The 18,677-nt window shown below is 37.1% G+C and overlaps 1 pseudogene; it reads right to left on the reverse strand.

Annotated features, from left to right (window-relative positions):
- Window positions 1–383: 383 nt before the first annotated feature.
- On the reverse strand, window positions 384–16,777 carry LOC131924982 (GTPase HRas-like; annotated as a pseudogene).
- Between the last annotated feature and the right edge of the window lie 1,900 nt (window positions 16,778–18,677).

Genomic DNA, 18,677 nt, shown 5'->3' on the forward strand with positions numbered 1-18,677 from the left:
TGGCAGCAGCAAAGACAGTTTTAGCCCCAGGCCCGGGGTGCTGGACATCGCTTTTGCAATTGGCTGTGCATGCGAGGGCTGTAGTGGAAGAGCAGGTGGGTCTTGGTGGTGGAGTGCGGCCACACCAAAGGCCATCTCGGTATAGTCACCATTGTCCCCAGGCTCCAAGGATGTTGAGGAGCCAGTAGTAGGGCCCTGGGAAGTGGTAGCAGATACTGAAAGCAGGTGGTAGTTATCCTGGGGTGGGTGTTAGAGGCTGCTGCAGGGAAGATGGGGAGGCCGAAGGATGTAGGGGCAGCGGTGTTGTGGGAATGAGACCTCTGGGCTGTAGCAGGAGCCAGGAAGGACAGGACAACCATCAGCTGGAGTACTACCATCTGATGTCACAATAGCTTGTAGCTCATGTAGCCAGGGCCACTCTCATTGGAAGGGTTCAGCTCCCACAGTTTGTGTTGCCGAATCTCACATACAAGTGTGTAGAAGGCATCCTCTACCCACTGCTGCGTCTTGGCTGATTTTTTGATATAGGGGATGCCATAGCTGTGGGCAAGGTCCTGGGACTGTTGAGACTCAACAGTATGAGCAGCCAGATCACACTTGTTCCCCACCAGCACCATTGGCACATCATCCAAGTCCTTTATCCACTTGATGTGCTCCATGTACTGATGGATGTTGTTAAAAGACTTGATGTTGTTGATGGCAAACACACAGAGGAAAGCCTCCCCTATGTGCATGTACTGCTCATGAATGGCACCACATTCCTCCCAACCTGCTGTGTCTAAGATATCCAGCAAACATGTCTCCCCATCAATGACCTTGTTTCGGGTAGAAATCCTCTATGGTGGTGTCATACTCATCTACAAAACAATTCTGGATCAGCTGGATGGTCAGGGAACTCTTTCCCACATCTCCAGCACCCACCACCATAAGCCTGTATTCTGTTGTCACTTTTTGTAGGGTCTTTCACTCCAGGAGCTCCTGCTCAACAAGGGGCATGAAGAAGCGACTGGGGAGCAGAAGGCTCTGATTGAGGCCCGATGTGGGTGTCCTTGTAGCCCCAAGGCCAGAGCATGACGGCCACGGGGTGCAGAATAATTGAATATGGGGGCTATTTCCCCCTTTTGTTCTATAAGAAACAAAAACATATTTAAGTTTAACAGCTATTTATCAGAGGATATTTGACTCTGGGGTTAACTCCCTGTGTTTATAAAGGGGGTACCTTTAGGAAGAGTTGAATGCCTTGTAGGTATGGACTATCTTTTTTTAAAATTTTTTTTTATTTTTATTTTGCAGTACAATTCAGTTCTACATATCAGCCACAGATTCCCTTGTTCTCCCCCCTCCAGCCCCCCACACCTTCCCCCCAGCCCACCTCCCATTCCCACCTCCTCCAGGGCAAAGCCTCCCTCGTGGACTGAGATCAACCTGGTAGACTCAGTCCAGGTAGGTTCAGTCCCCTCCTCCCAGGCCGAGCCAAGCGATCCTGCATAGGCCCCAGGTTTCAAACAGCTGACTCATGCAATGAGCACAGGACCCGATCCCACTGCTGGGATGCCTCCCAAACAGATCAAGCCAATCAACTGTCTCACCCATTCAGAGGGCCTGATCCAGTTGGTGACCCCTCAGCCATTGGTTCATAGTTCATGTGTTTCCATTCCTTTGGCTATTTGTCCCTGTGCTTTATCAACCCTTGGTCTCAACAATTCTCGCTCATATAAACCCTCCTCATTCTCGCTAATTGGACTCCCAGAGATCCACCTGGGGCCTAGCTATTGATCTCTGCATCCAGATCCCTCAGTAGTTGGATGGGGTTTCTAGCATGACAATTAGGGTGTTTGGCCATCCCATCACCAGAGTAGGTCAGTTCGGGCTGTATCTCGACCATTGCCAGCAGTTTGTTGTGGGGGTATCTTTGTGGATTTCTGTGGACCTCTCTAGCACTTTGCTTCTTCCAATTCTCATGTGGTCTTTATTTACCATGGTCTCCATCAAGCCCTTATCCAAACTAACCAAAAGACAGAGAGACATCATCCAAATCAACAAAATCAGAAATGAAAAGGGGCACATAACAACACACACATTGAGGAAATCCAGAGAATCATCAGGTCATACTTCAAAAACCTCTACTCCACAAAACTGGAAAACCTAAAAGAAATGGATAACTTTCTGGATAGGTACCACATACCTAAGTTAAATCAAGACCAGGTAAACTATTTAAATAGTCCAATAACCCCTAAGAAAATGGAAACAGTCATTAAAAGTCTCCCAACCAAAAAAAGCCCAGGACCAGATGGTTTCAGCACAGAATTCTACCAGATCTTCAAAGAAAAGTTAATACCAATACTCTCTAAATTGTTCCACACAATAGAAACAGAAGGAACATTACCAAACTCCTTCTATGAGGCTACAATTACCCTGATTCCTAAACCAAACAAGGTATGGACTATCTTTTAAGGTCAGTATCTTAAATCCCAATGCCAGCTCGTAGGCTGGGCAGTTTCTCTCAGACAGAAATCCTGCAAGCCCAGAATGACCCCTCATATATTGTATGGGGCATTCCCATCCCTCCAGTAATCCCTTGAGGGCAACCATGAATGGGGAAATTAACTGCATATTCTGTTGGACTCTATCTTTGAACTCTGGTGGGGGTTTGTTGGGTTTTTGTCTTTGCCCTGCTATGGGAGATTTGGTAGGCCCTTCATCTAATTTGCTCCAGGCTACAAGCCCCATGTATCTAACCTGATCTTGGTAAGGATCTTGTACAACCACCTTGGACGCCTGTAAATACCCTTCAGCTGTAGCTGCTAGGATGCCATAAGTGATAGGGATGGGGGGATTGGCCACCCAATTGTCCTCTACCCTGGTCTGGCATTCCTCTTTAGCCTCCAGGGGTACCATTCTAGAGGTCTATTAGGGCTAGGGGCCAAGTTTTCCCCTAACCCATACCTCCCAGTGAGGGGCTGGTTGTAGGAGTCCATATCGCAGAGATCTCTCCTTAATGCCATGTATGGTGTTTGAGCAGACTCAGCCCTAGGGTCCCAAGGGGGAGGGCCAGAATCCCTTGAGGCCCAGGACTCAGACGCAGTGATTTTTGCTTTTGCTTTAAACTCTACCGTATATTTCTCTGTGCATCTCACATGCTCCTTGCCAAATTTGGCCCAATTATTATTTTTTTCTTTATTCTCAGAACCTTCCCTGTCCTTTTTGGCCCCTTGGGGGGCCCCTGTTTTCCTTTCTTCCTTTTCTAACCCTTGGGGAGAATCATTCTCCCTCTTTGACTCCTGAAAAGGGGGTGGCAGAGAATCTGGGTAAAAAGACACCTTAAAGGCTATGATAGTGGGGTAGAAGCCCAGGGGCGGCGGTATGCCGAAATGTTTCTACCTTTCTCTTGCCAGCTTTTCCATTTGGGCCCAGGTGCTGCAGCAGAAAAGGTTGCCCCAAAAAGCAAGGAAAATTATAGTCTCCCAGATGGTGATAGCATTACTTTTAGAAATTCCAAGCCCTCTAGACTTAAACATATAACACAGGACCTTGAGGGCTTGCTTATCACTTGAGGAGGTTGTATTACCCATACTGAGGGTTTCACTTACCCTGGAAGACCACTTGGCCTTGGCCGAAGCACTTCAAGTCCCACGTTGGACACCAGCTGTGGGGACCTGCCCCACCGGGAACTTAAGTCACCTGTGAAGAGGTAGCCTGGAACCTAGGAAAAGCAAGTGCACACTGCTCGCCCTTTCCCCAGCCTCCCTCTTACTCAGAGACAATCAAACACAGCGGGGAGTCAAGTCAAGCAAGAACTCATTTATTGTTAGGCAGTAAGCCTCTTTTATACCAGAAAACCTCAGAACCCTTGGAGGGGGTGAAGGAACCAACCAATCATTTTAAAGGTCACCCTATTTACAAATTGTTTGTGCATTGACATCATCTCCTGTTTTTAGTATCTTATCTTAGCATACATAACTTGAGGTAACTTCCTTCCTCACCATTTGTCTCTAATCTCCACACAAACAACCCATGCTTACTTCCTCTTAGCCATCCTTTGTATCTATTCTCTGCATAAACAGCTTAAACTAACTTTCTCCATCACCATTTGTATCTACTCTCTTCCTGAATAGCTTAAAGCTTAAGCTTTATTTATCTAACTCCCTCTCAGCACCCTCTTTGCAGCCCATGTATGCCCCACAACTCACACCTTTAATCCTAGCATTCCAGAGGCAGAGATCTGTCTGGATCTCTGTGAGTTCAAAGCCACACTGGAAACAGCTAGGCATGGTGACAAGAGCCATTAATCCCAGGAAGTAATGGCAGGAAGTAGAAAGGTATTTAATGTGTAAGGATGAAGAACTAGATCGTGGTTAAGCTTTCAGGCTTTTGAGCAGTAGTTCAACTGAAATTCATTCTGGATGAGGACTCAGAGGCTTCCAGTCTGAGGAAACAGGATCAGCTGATGAATTGGTGAGATGAGGTGGCTGTGGCCTGTTCTGTCTCTCTTATCTTCCAGCATTCATCCCAATACCTTGCTCCAGGTTTATTTTCATTAATAAGACCTTTTAAGTTTTGTGCTACAATGGACAGTTAATACAAATTCAATTGTACAACATCATTGTGGAAATTATATTAACAATTCTATTTTTAGGAACATGTACCTAAGCATTTTATCTTTTTTTCACTTTATGTTTAGACAGCTAAATATCACAAATTTAGAAAATGTTCACTTGTAGCCAAATGTTCTAGTAAAATTGTCCAATATCTTTATGTCCATAGAAATCTATCTAAAACTATGTCAAATCACAATACATTGCCACACATTGATTTTAGCCATCTGGTTGAAAAAAAATGACACATTTGCTCTTTAATTTATATTGCTATAAGTTTAAAGTTATCTAATTTCATGCATGTATTGTTCATTTACATTATATATTTTTGGGCTATGAATATCATTTGTACACATTGCTTATTTTTATTTGTAAAAAAAATTGTGTTTTATATATGTAAAAACATTTTGTTACATATAATGTGAATATTTTGATTCATAATTTTATGCAGTTGTCTATAAAATATTCATAAGTGACTGTTACTTAAGTCATTATGATCATATCTGCAAATATGTTCATATGTGATTTCTTAAATTTTTCCACATTTTGGAAAAATTTTCCCATCATCCAAAAATGTCATCCTTCCTATCACTGTTCTTGCATGTAGATGACTAAAATATGTTCCAAGAAACTTGTGGATAACTTGAATCATGTATGTAGCAGTTGAAGGCTCAGGCTCAATCACAGAAGGCAGCAATTGTCAAATCACAGCACAGACAGTCCTGCTTAGGAAATGGATGGGATCTTAGGGAATTCCTCCCACTCAGGTCACAGGTATTTTTTATATTGAGTAAATCTACTTCAGGAATGAATGAATCATTCCTTCTTTTTGATGCTCTTTGCCTTTTGCTCATATCTGCACACTCAGCCGTTACTGTTGTTATTCTTATTGTCTAAGAAAAGGAAACTCTGTTTAAAACCACAATTCATCAAACAGAATTTCTTAAAATCATTGTATAAAATGACAGAAGAGCCCACATGGTAGAGAGAGGATCATTTTCCTCAAGTTGTGCTCTGACTCCAAGTGTTCATTGTGACATGATGCCCCCAGCACAAATAAATGAATAAAATTTCATTCTAATAAAACAATTAGAAAATATTGGTAGGAATAAATGGTACATAAAAATATTCTGAAAGCATCAGTGATTTACTGATTCCTATAGGAAACATCCCAAACAGTCTTATTCAGAGACAATTCACAGGAAGTGTGAAGCAAGTTTTATAAAGTAGTAACATACCACCTTAGCCTTTACTTTATTGTATAGTTAATAATATTACTTACTTTTAATTTGGATGTTTTTCAGTTTCCAATAATCAAGATTAATCACATCTTTTATTGTGTGGGCTATGAAGCTATTGTAGTTAAGAGACTGTAAATTATCACTTTAAAATCATTAAAACTACAGGAAATGGCTGTCTGTATAGTTTAATATTTGATATAAAATTGATAATTCTTACCTAAAAAAACATTTTAATGAAGTACGTAGACATCTGTGTTACTGTAGAATGATATGTTATACTGTATATCCTGTTATTTATCCCAAATAGGTAATTAGACATTTACTGTGAATCAAGTGACTCCCCTGACACAGGGGCCACACAGTCAGAAAGTGGAATCACAACACTACAAGACAGAAGTTTTCTGGGTGAAATTTTGTGTTTTCTACACTTCACATAGGGTACAAAATAAAGATTCTGAAATATCTTATCCACACTGTAAATTATCTAATGAACACACATATATCACATATGATATAAGTATGTATCATTTATGTGTATATTAATATATATGTTTACATATGTGTGTATGTACATCTTGAGACTATTATATTAGAATTTTCTATGGGGATGGAGGCAAAGGGAATCAGTTAAGGAAAAATTGTGGCTTAAATAACTAAAGGTAAGTTCTTGAGGCTTACAGAAAGGAAGCTGATTCTGGAAACATTTTCACAAATAACATTTCCATAGAGGAGAATTCTGGAATCATATGGTAGGCAGGGAAATGAATAGTGAACATGTAAAAAACCAGTTTAATGAGGGACAGAATAGAGAAACACAGAGAAAGGCAATATGGGATAAATATATCAGAAAATTCGGATTGAGACACAGGAGAACCATAGGGCACAGGCTACTGGATTTAAGATAAGTAATAGCACAAATTGTGAACTCTAACATTGAAAATTGACTGCCTTGAAATGCTGACAGGAAATACAAGAACCAGAGAGAAGTTAAGTTGCTATCCTTCCCGACCCTACATTAGGGTAACAGTGACTGAGGCAGATCTCAGGATCCCTTAGTTAAGGTCCTCAGCAGTAATTAACCTCACTATCCCCACCCATAGACTCCCATTCTCTTAGAAAATACAAGCAATCAGGAAGAGAATGAATCAAATCAGAGGACGTGAGGTGGCATGCAATGAGCAAATAAAGTAAATCTCCAGGGAAAAGGAAAAAATTTTGGAGGAAATTATTATAGGCTAAGACATGAAAGCATGGGAGAAATACTTTGTTTATACAGCTGATCTATTAGAGCAGTTCTGTGTTTCCAAAGCAGTCCTCCCAATTGTGACTGCAACAAAATATTACAAGGATATTTGTCTACATATAACAATAGATGCATTTATAAATGTATACACAGAAGTATGCAAATAATTTTCTTTACATCTCAGTCATAAAGGCAAATAAATTGTATAATGTAGGGAATAGAAACTATTAAACTTTTGAGAAAATTAATTTCAGTTTAGGTATTCATAATTACATGTATTGTAAATCTTCATAAGTTTAAGATCTAAGAGAAAATTCTATTTAATATATATTATCAAAGCCAAATTCAATGTCTATAGATAACAGACATTGCACTATTTATGGGTGAAATTAGTTTCATGCTTTTAAAAATCTTATCTCTTAATGCATTTTCTGAGTAATGGTTAAGTTCAACCCATCAGGAAAGTTAATAATCATTTATGACCTCTGCATGAATATTCATTGAATTAGTAGACTACATGAAAAATCAAATATGGGAGGTAAATCTATTAAATTAAAGACTGAATAATAAGAGTGTTCATATTTTATTGAAATAGCTACATTTTCTTGCACATACACTACTGCCTGAAAGTTACCCTATAGAGTATTTGTATGTTTTTAGGGAAAAATAAGTTAGGTGATAAGATTTATATTATCTTTCCTATATTATTAGGTTCTGCTATTTTAATTCTTGGTAATTATTACTTAAGATATAATTATTGTCTTTATCAGCTTATACGTTACTACTCTTTTTCTTATTAAGACTTCTCTCCTATGTTCAATTTATGTGTATATGTTTTTTTTGGTTTTTTTGTTTTGTGTGTGTGTGTCTGTATCTGTGTGTGTAACTTCCTCTGTGTTCACAAGTATATGTGTTTGAGGGTTTACATAAGCACATAGCTGTGCCTAGGTGTGAAGACAAAATTAAGGTGTGAGGATAAAATTTTGTTGTTTTTTTGTGATTTTTTTTATTTGTTTGTTAGTTTGAGACATGGTATGGAACTGACCAAGTATTCTTATATAGCTGGCCAGTGAGCTTCAGAAATTCACTCTTATGACCAATTGGTATGTTCTTCTCTGGAGAAAATTATTCCTTTCACTTTCAGTGTTCCTTAGTTGTGTAGCACAGATGTCCCTGTCCACTTTAGTATGTCTAGTTCTGCTGGCATTGTATAGCTCATGTTTAGGTAGTCATGTTGGTAAGTTTCTATGTGTGTATCTTCTTATATTATTAGGAGACACCTCACATAAAACTCCCTGATCCGAATGCTCTTGCAATTATTCTGCCCCCTCTTGCTAAATTTTCTCTGAGCCTTAGGTGTGGGAATGTTTTCTAGATGTATCCATTGGGTCTGGGCTCTACAACTGTGCACTTTGATTGGTTGTGGCTTCCTGTAGTGTCCCCTATCTGTTGAAAAGAGGAGGTTCCTTGACAAGAGAATAAATGTACAAATTCTTTTGTTAGGGTTATATTGGTTTAGTAAATTATTAGATATCTACTCCAAAAATCTATGTCATTAGGACTGGGTGGTTAGCTAGTATACCAGTACAGACATGGTCTCCTTTTTGAATGGGTTTTAAGTCAGGTTAAAGAGTTGTTGGTTACTATCACCAAGTTATGCGGTCCACTAGTGCTTGCTGAAGGTTATTGTGCAATGCTGGCCAATGATTTGGTTCATAGGTATCATAGAAGGTAGGACAATTTTTTCCTCCCCCATTTAGAAGTGCCTGCCAGTACCATGAAAGCTAGTCTTCAGAGAGGAGGCACACAGGTCATTTCTAGCTCAGAGTTCCCTGGTCCCAGTTTCAGAAATATCAATGCTTAACACATGTACCTATCAGCTGCAAAAAAAAAAAAAAATAAATAAAATTATTATTTTCTTTCAAATGCTAGAACACTTGCTTCTCATGCACTGAACTATAGATTTATCCCCAATATGGAAACAAAAACATATAAATATTAAAACCTATCACTTTCAGATAAAATATATACAATATCTTTCCTTTTGTTTCTTTTGTATGTGTGTTGCTGCATAGAGGTGGTGTATGCAAGTGTATTTATGTGTTGTTGCATGCATGTAGGCACATGGGTATGCAGGTAAGCATGCATAAATCCATGTGTACATAAGGAGATATAAAAATTACAGTTGTTCTTTTTTTTCAAATTGCTTTACAGTTACTTTCTGAGGCAGGAATTCTGACTGACCCTCAAAGTAGCCAATTTTTCCATCTTATCTAGCCATCTTGCCCTGAGGAGCTTTTGTGCCCACCTCCCAAGGCCTGTGATTGAGAGTGTACAGACATACTTACTCAACGTTTCTGTTAGGTCTGAGGACCTGATTGCTGGTCATTGAAATTGCATTATAAGCATTATATCCATTAAGCCATTTCCAGAGCCTCCACCTTCTATTTCTTGATTGAATGGAAAGGGATTTGAGCTATTTTTCAGTTCTTTTGGGCTCTTTTACCATCTGAAGCTCCTGAGAATATCTGTCTCAACAGCACCTCTGTTTAGTACATTGATCCTTATTAACTGCTGGTGTCCAAATTCCAGAGCATTGAAAATTTATCCTTCTTATTTATATTTCAGCCATTTCTATTTTCAAAATATAGAAAATCATACTGAACTTCAGAAATTTAAATATTTTAGTAATGAAAACCTTAAGGTAGACAAGCCGCCTAAATGTTTTGCATTATCTAAGAATAATCATCAAGACTTGAAAGTGTTACTTTATTTCTCATCTTTAGCAATGTCCCTTAGTATCAATATTCAACTAAAATCTTCATTATATTTGTTATATTTTTGACATGCATAAACCTATAGTAAATTTATAATAAATCTGTAATAGCATATTATTTTAAAGTACTTATATAAAATCAAACATAAATTTGCAAAATTAGTAGATGTCTCACATTACAGATAGTTCACATGCAAAATGTTCTTTGTAATTTAATTTGAACATTAAAAGCACTTTTGCCTGTAAAAGAGATATGAAAGAGAAAGTCCATAACATATTTCACACAGAAATTTTAATTATAAAGTTATGAATGTTTACTTTATTGTACTTTATAGGCCCTTTGAGTAAAAGTGAATATATTACCTTCTGCTTTTTATAAAATGTAAAGATCATCAGAATGCAAAATACAACATTTTAATGTATAATATATGCTCACAACTTTAATTACAAATCTATAGGAAATAACTATATAGGTGCTAGATTTTGCAATTATTTCATAGTACATAAAAATTCAATGTGATTAGGATGATCATAACCAAATATTCTGTTACATAATTTTCTTCAAAACATAAAAAAAAATTCTAGACTGAATGAGTATACAAATTGTTCTTAAGTAGTAGTCCAAATTATATTTTACTCATACTTTTAAGGATAAAAACTTACTTTCTATTATCAGAATAAACCATTATATGAATATAAGAATAAGTGAACTTACATGGTTGAAAAATGTAATGAACCCCAAAATGAGATCAAACAGTCCACTCAACCATTACACAATACAAACCAGCTTCTAAATGAATATGGACACTATTAGGGATTTGGATTCTGAGACTTCACATTAAGGTAACTTCTTTATTTGAGAAAAAAATGGGTAGAAAATTATTTGACTGGCATCTTGTTCAAAATAAAATGATAATATATGTTTGAACAAAATCTTCACCTTATATTATAAAAACATTAGAAATACATGTTTAAATCTGGCCTTTGGTCTATGCTTGGATGGTCCATTTAAAATGTTTTAGTTTGTGAAATTTAAATTAAAAATACTATGGTTTTTGCTGCAAGATAGTATCTTCTAAAAAGGAGGCACATAAAATGCAGGAGAATGGAGAATGTTGCAAATTTAAAGTGAGATAACAGAAGGAGTGGGGAGTAAGTATGATGAAAATACATTGTACATAATTCTCACAGAATTAATAACAATAACATTAAATTATTTAGGTGAAAAATAAAACTAAAAATTTGTGCATACTAGTAAGGGACCACGTGATATTGTGAAATGAGACTAAACATATCCGTCTCTTCCATCATTTACCATTTATTTAGGATAAATTCTTATCAAATCTTTTTTCTACATTTTGGAATACATAGTACATTTCTATTATCAATGACTCTAACTTCTTGCTTGTATCTAACTGTAGTGAAGTATACAAATGCCAAAACCAAGCACATGAAATAAAAAGTCCACAAAAATATCATTGACTCTCAGTTGGAAAACTGTTCCAGGTAATGCAGCCTTCCCCTAAGTGTGGTTAGTACACCCAGTGAAACTCCATTGTAAAAAACCCCCTTTACCAGAAACTATCAAATTCAAACAGCTCTTGGTGTATGGTGAGACCCTATGACTACTTCCTCCTCTTACTTCTGGGACTCTGATTGGGCTCAAACTTGTGGAGGTCTAGTACATGCTGCTTTATTTTTGATATTTTAATATAATTACATTATTTTTCCCTTCCCTTTCCTCCCCTTAAGCACTCTAACATACCCTTCGATGCTCTCTTTCATAATCATGGCCCTATTTTTTGTTATTTGCTGTTACATACATAATGCATATGTTTATACATGTACATGCATTATATATTATAATATATATATATATATATATCCCTAGATACATAAATACCACCCTGCTCAGTCTGTGTACAGTTTCTTGTATATAATCAGTGCTTATTTCTTGTTATTAGATAACCAGTATGTGTGTGTGCATGCGTGCTTGCGTGCGTGCATGCGTGTGTGTGTGTGTGTGTGTATGTGTGTGTGTGTCTGTGTCTGTGTCTCAGTGTATGTCTGTGTGTGTGCATACAGGTAGCTGCTGAGACCAGAGGTGTCAAGTAGTCTGGAACTAGAGTTACAGCCAGTTGTTAGGGGCCAAATAGGTTCTGGGAACTGAATTCAGGTCTTCTGCAAGAGCAGTATATGTTCTCTTGACTAGTGAATCCTCTATTCTTTCCCCATTAAACTTCTTGTCTTACTTTCTGGTGACAGCTAAGAAGATACAGGATTATATTGTAACAATACTATCCTTCAAGTTATAGGAGAGAAATAAAATTTCAGGAAAAAAGCATATGCAAACATAAATCAGTAACCTTGCCAATTCCAAGATGCCAGATATATGGCAAACAAAGTTTGTTATTATTTATAGTAAAGGAGCATGAAGTCAAGTAGAGGGAGAAATACATTAAACAATGAGAAAGAGTGTGCAAGGGGATTAGGGGAACCCATCTAACATTGTTTCCAAGGAAGACATTAGTGGAGGCTTTTAAGGGCTTGCTTTAATGACTTTCTCTCAGGGTCCAAAGGAGATGCTACAATAAGCAAGAGAAAGACTAATAGTGAAGCAATGAATCTACTCGCATTGTGATCCTTCTGTGCATGTTTCTTTATTCTCTCTCCTCCTGATTTTCTTGGCATAATTGTCTATAATTTTTTAACTCTAATTCTCTGTTCTCGTCTTCCTGATTCTTCTATTCTAGCCTAATAATTCTCTTTTCAAAGGAGACTTGAAGCAATAGAAAAAGTTACAAGAGTTACCTCTCATTGGTAAAAAGCACATTTCTAGAGTTAGTGATAAGGAGCCAAGCCATTTACCGTGGCAATATACATTTTCAAGGTTTCAGGAGTAAGAAGGAGGGCCATAGTACCCAAATGAGACAAATTTTGAGACATAGGTCTATGGTCAGCAGTCTGGGCAAGTGAAGAATTACCCTGCTTTTCTTAGGGTGCTTTTGGTAATCTTGGTAGACACCTGTGACTCTGACCTTGTGCATAACTGCCAAGTTTTAAAGTTATTATCTATTTACAAAGGCCTTTAATCTAGTTTGAACTTTCTCTGAGGTAAAATGATCTGTGTGCAGTTTGTATTAGACTGAGGTGAGACTATTATTTTGTTAGTCTGAGTCAAAGGAACAAGACAAACTTTAAGTGTCTATGGTCTCATGGTACAATAGATCTAGTTATGAACCATATCCCAGTGTATCTTTGATAAATATTTTCTATATATCAAAATTATACAACTAAATAAAAGTCTTCTTCATGACCACCCATGATTATATGTGCCCATAAGATTGAGATATAGCCAGGTGGTGGTAGTGCACACTTTTAATCCCAGCACTCAAGAGGCAGAACCAGATCTATACAGCACGATCCAGGACAGGCACAAAAACTACACAGAGAAACCCTGTCTTGCAAAACAAAACAAAAAAAATTGAGATATAATCATGAAATTACATACATATTACATGAAGATGCGTAGTAATGGAGAAATAACATAGCTGTAATCTCATAAGAAATCTACAAAGAGAAACAACCAATTCATTAAAAAGGCAATAATTCCAAAATGTATTACTTCTTGGCTTAATCATCCATTGGTTCTGGTGGGTTGGCCTGAATCAATGATGGCTGAATCTTTACTGCACAATCCTGTGGCTCCCAGCAATACACTTTAAAAAGTGATATTTAAAGAGGTAGATAACAATTAGCACCAGTAGAATAATTTGATTAATCAAATTATCAAAAATAAAATTATAGTTTGTAAAGTGGCGTTCTAAAACAGACTGTGATCTGCTCTTGAAAGAAATGTGTTAAAGGGAAGTAAATGTTTGCAGCTAAAAGCATGGCGATTTGTAAATCAGGTCAAGGAATGTGGGCATCATAATAAACCATAACACTTCAGTCATAAAATAAAGAGAACATAGAAGATATATAAATAATATTAAAAAAGGATGACATATCTGGAGTTATTTGCTTTAAAAGATAGCATGGGTAAAATGTACTGAAATTGTATTGGTAGTTTTTCAATAATTTTCAGTTGATATAACAAACACATCAGAGTCAGAATAATATGCAATTTATATTGACAAGGTTGTTTTCCTTGCTTGTCTTGTAACACAGTGAGGATAGAATGGTCTTTTAAGTAGCTGTGAAAACAACCACTTGAGAAATAATTTTGATACAGATAGATATGTTATTACAAAGGGGTTGAGCAACAAAGAGCTTAAATTCATTAAGAAAGAATATAGGAAAGGATTTATGTTTAATTCATATTTAAATTAGACAGAGTTATTAAATAGGACTAACTTCGAAATTTCCAATCAGTGAAAATTAGTGTGTTTCAGAATGCCACAACCTGAGATGATGTACATGGGAGGGAATGCAAAGGATAAACAGAAAAGAAAAAAAAATGAATTATCACATTAACCTTAAAGTTGACAACAGAGATTTACACAAGGAGCACAGAGATATTTAAAGATGTAAAGGGTTGAACTTAATGAAAAAAATCTTGCAATAAATATGGATAGAAATGTAGTAATATTGACCCTGAATGTCAACCAACACTGGCATATAATATATTAAGCTGTTGAGATCATTATTATATTCAGAATAGAGAAAAAATATACATATACAGTTTAATCAAGTCCCTGAGTAAGTAACATTGCATTTAATGAAAAAAAACTCTTAAATTATTATTGACAGGAATAATTTCAAAAGCTAAGAAATATAATCTGTGCAGAATCAAAATATACAACAGAAGTAGAGAAACATTTTACCATTTTAAGACATACACACATATATGCATGAACATGCACACATACACACACAAACATACCCACCAAACAAGTGTGCACAGTCTCACATATGCACCCATGCACACACAAACAATACTTGCACACATTAAAGCACATACATGCATCAAATGATACACATGTATACATGCACTCTCACAGACAGACACACACACATACATAAATATACTCTTACACCCAATATATACACACTCACATAAACACACATGTACACAGATACATATACACATAGGCACATGTACTCTCTCACACACATATATACATGAACACATACAAAACCATGTATGTACATGCTGTGGGATGTTCTTCATGCTGTGAGTATGTGTTATATTGATTGGTTGAAAAATAAAATGCTGATTGGCCAGTAGCCAGGCAGGAAATATAGGTTGGATAAGCAGACATGGAGAATTCTGGGAAAAGGAAGGCTGAGTGAGGGAGACACTAGCCCACCATACGGGGAGCAGCATGTAATGGCACACAGGTAAAGCCAAGGAACACATGGCGACACGTAGATTAACAGAAACGGGGTGAGTTTAAGTGTAAGAGCTAGTGAGTTGTTAGCCTGCACTAATGGCTGAGCAGTTTTAATTAATATAGACCTCTGTGTGTTTACTTGGGTCTGAACGGCTGCAGAACCAGGCGGGACACAGGAACTTTATTAGTGGCTATGGGACCTTGGTGCCGGGTGAGCACAGGAAAACTTTCAGCTACATGTACACACAAATACACACATACAGTCACAAACATGCACATATACACACGAACATATATACATGCACATATGAATGCATACACATACTCCACCCACACAGACTCATACACACAGGCATATGCACACACAAATGCACAAATACACTGACACACATGTGTACAAACACATTCATACACTCACAAACACACACAGAGATGTAACCAGGCTTTCTCTGTCCTGCCTGCCAGCTCCCAAAGAACCACCTGGAGAGTTCTTACAATTATGAAAGCTTGGCCTTTAACTTACACTTGTGTCAACTAGCTCTTATAACTTAAATTAACCCATTTCTATTAATCTATATTCTGCCATGTGACATTACCTCTCTTCCATCTTGCACCTCCTGTTTCTTCTCTATGTCTGGCTGGTGACTCTGCCCTTCATCTTCTGAGAGCTCTGTTTAGAAATCCCTGCTATACTTCCTGCCTAGAGATTGGCCATTTAGCTTTTTATTAAACCAGTCAATGAGACATGCCTTTACACAGTGCAATTGATTATCTCACAACACACAGACATATACAAACGTTCAGGCATATGCATACACACACACATACACACACACACACACACACACACACACATTCAAAGTGTGGAGAACAAATTCAAAGACTTGCACATGCTAGTTGGGAATTCTAGAGATGAATTATAGCACTGATATTGCAGAATTACATATTTATTAAAAGAGCAAATATATTTCCTGTCTATTGTGAATAGAGCAGCAAGACTAGATATGCATCAACTGATGAATGTATAATAAAAATTGAGTAGAGCTACACAATGGAATATTATCTAGCTATTAAGAAAAATAAAATTCATAGGTAAATTGATAAAGGTCAAAACAATAATTCTTAGTGAGATAATTAATACCCAGAGTCATAAACATCATGTTTATTTTCACATGTAGATGTTAGCTTTGTATTTCAAATGTGTGTGTTTCATTTGGAATAATCATAGAGTATAGGAAATTATTAGGGGTCATGGGAAAGTCTCTGAAAGGAAGAGAAATAGAGAGCAGGTCTATAAAATTTTAAAGGAGGATAAGGGAACAGGAAGGTTAATTTGTTGTGTGAGTGTGGAGGGCAGAGAAGAAGAACTAAGGAGAAGAATAAATAGCAATAAAGACCTTACAAAAAGTCATCTAGAAACCTACTTACTACTGTAGAAGTTTCATATGTATATATGTAGGTATATACATATATGAAAAGAGTTTATTTTTCCTATGAAGGAAAGATCAAACATAGTAGACATGACAGGCTAACAAAAATGCTAGTGACAGGAATGGATTACCTCTTTTAGCACTGTTGGCCAGCATGGTCGCAGATACCCCAAACCTTACAAGGTACAGATATCCCTGTTAGTAATGCTGCAGAACTTGATGGTAAGATATTAATGCTCAAGATAACACATATTTGTGTTACAGAGCATGGAGATATTAAGCTGGTACTGACCTGTAATATTCATTCCTATGGGATAATTTTCATACTGTTAGAAGAGTCTATGTATGCTACTGGAGGGAAAAAAATAATCATCAATCTTACTTAGCTCCTCAACTTATGAGCTACAATAATGTTTAGCCTGCATTCCCACTGGTACAATAGGGGCAGGAACGTAATGGGAGTAGCCAATCTCTTTATGATTGAATTTAGGCCCATTCAATGTGAGGAAACCCATACCTGGCACCATTTTCAGGCTAAGAACCTGTGGTTAGACAGGTAATAAACCCTAGAATATATATTACTATTACTCTGCTAAATGGACATAGTATTAAACAAAATCCTAAATACTGATCATTATACTCACAAATTAATGTATCTCTGAATTCTCATTTGAGAAGTTAGGAATGAGACCCACAACAGATTCTCAGGTAACTCTACTTGCCCTTTGACACTCTTAAAATGTCTATCATTTTAATGTAGTTTTTGATTCTCAAATATTCCATTGTTACACAGTTACTATGCTGTGCTGCCATACAATTCCCACATCATTCAGCCCTTAAAACTGATCTCCATTGATATTTATTGATTTCTACTAGTATAATCTGGAAAATAATACTTAATATCCTACACCATATGGTTAAAAATGTCTGAAACATGCTGTTCTACTAACTTGCTGTACTTTATATCACTAAAGTGGATTACTACTCATGACTGTCCAGAGAGAAAGGGAGAGAGGGAGAGAGAGAGAGAGAGAGAGAGAGAGAGAGAGAGAGAGAGACAGACAGACAGACAGACAGACAGACAGAGAATTTGTAGTCTGTGCCTCAATGATTATTCCTTAACATGAACAGAAAGAAAGGAAAGTCAATATAGCTCCTAAGATTTATCATAAATTTAAGAACAGTGTTTTTTTCTCTACAAGAAGAATATAATTTTAGATAAAGATAAGATTTTTACCTTCATATATTGAGCTTTTAAGGTATCATAAATATTTTGGAGGCATTAAAGATTAAAGATTCCCCTTCTCCAAGGCCCCCCAGAGGACCCTGCAATCTAAACGTCCTGCCCCCACACCCATCTGCCCAAGACCCATGGCACTTCCTGAGGCTTGGAAACCAACTCCCAGCTCTCATCCAGCCCAGAGAGAGCTCTCATTGGGCCTAGAGAGACAGCTCTCATTGGACAAAGAATTGTCATTGGACCAAGAGACACTAAAAACACAGAGTGGACCAACAAAACAGAGACAGGCACCTCTTACACCCATTAGAGGGGGAAATGGGCAGACGTCAAGGCAGAAGTAAATACAACAACATAAAGAGCAATACAGCATGACAAGAACCTAGCCCTCAGCCAACAGCAAGACCTAAACATCACAAGGTGGAAGAAGCAGAAGAATGTAACCTTAAGAATAGCACCATGAAGATGCTAGAGACTTTTAAAAAAAATGAAAGAGGAAATATGAACAAAAAAGTGGAGGAAATCAATAAAGAAAATGAGAAAAAGTCAAACAAAAAAATGGAAAGACATCTATAAAGAACTAGAGGAAAATGACAAATAAAAAAGTGGAAGAAAGCAATAAATCCCTTAAAGAATACCATAAAAAAAGCAATTAAACACGTGAGTGAAACAGTTCAAGACCTGAAAAGTGAAATAGAAATAATGAAGACACAAACAGAGGGAATGCTGGAAATAGAAAATCTGAGTAAATGAACAGGAAACACAGATGCAAACATAACCAACAGAATACAAGAGATGGAAGAGAGGATCTCTGGTGTA

This window comes from Peromyscus eremicus, chromosome 15 (genome assembly GCF_949786415.1).
Source record: "Peromyscus eremicus chromosome 15, PerEre_H2_v1, whole genome shotgun sequence".
Taxonomy (NCBI): domain Eukaryota; kingdom Metazoa; phylum Chordata; class Mammalia; order Rodentia; family Cricetidae; genus Peromyscus; species Peromyscus eremicus.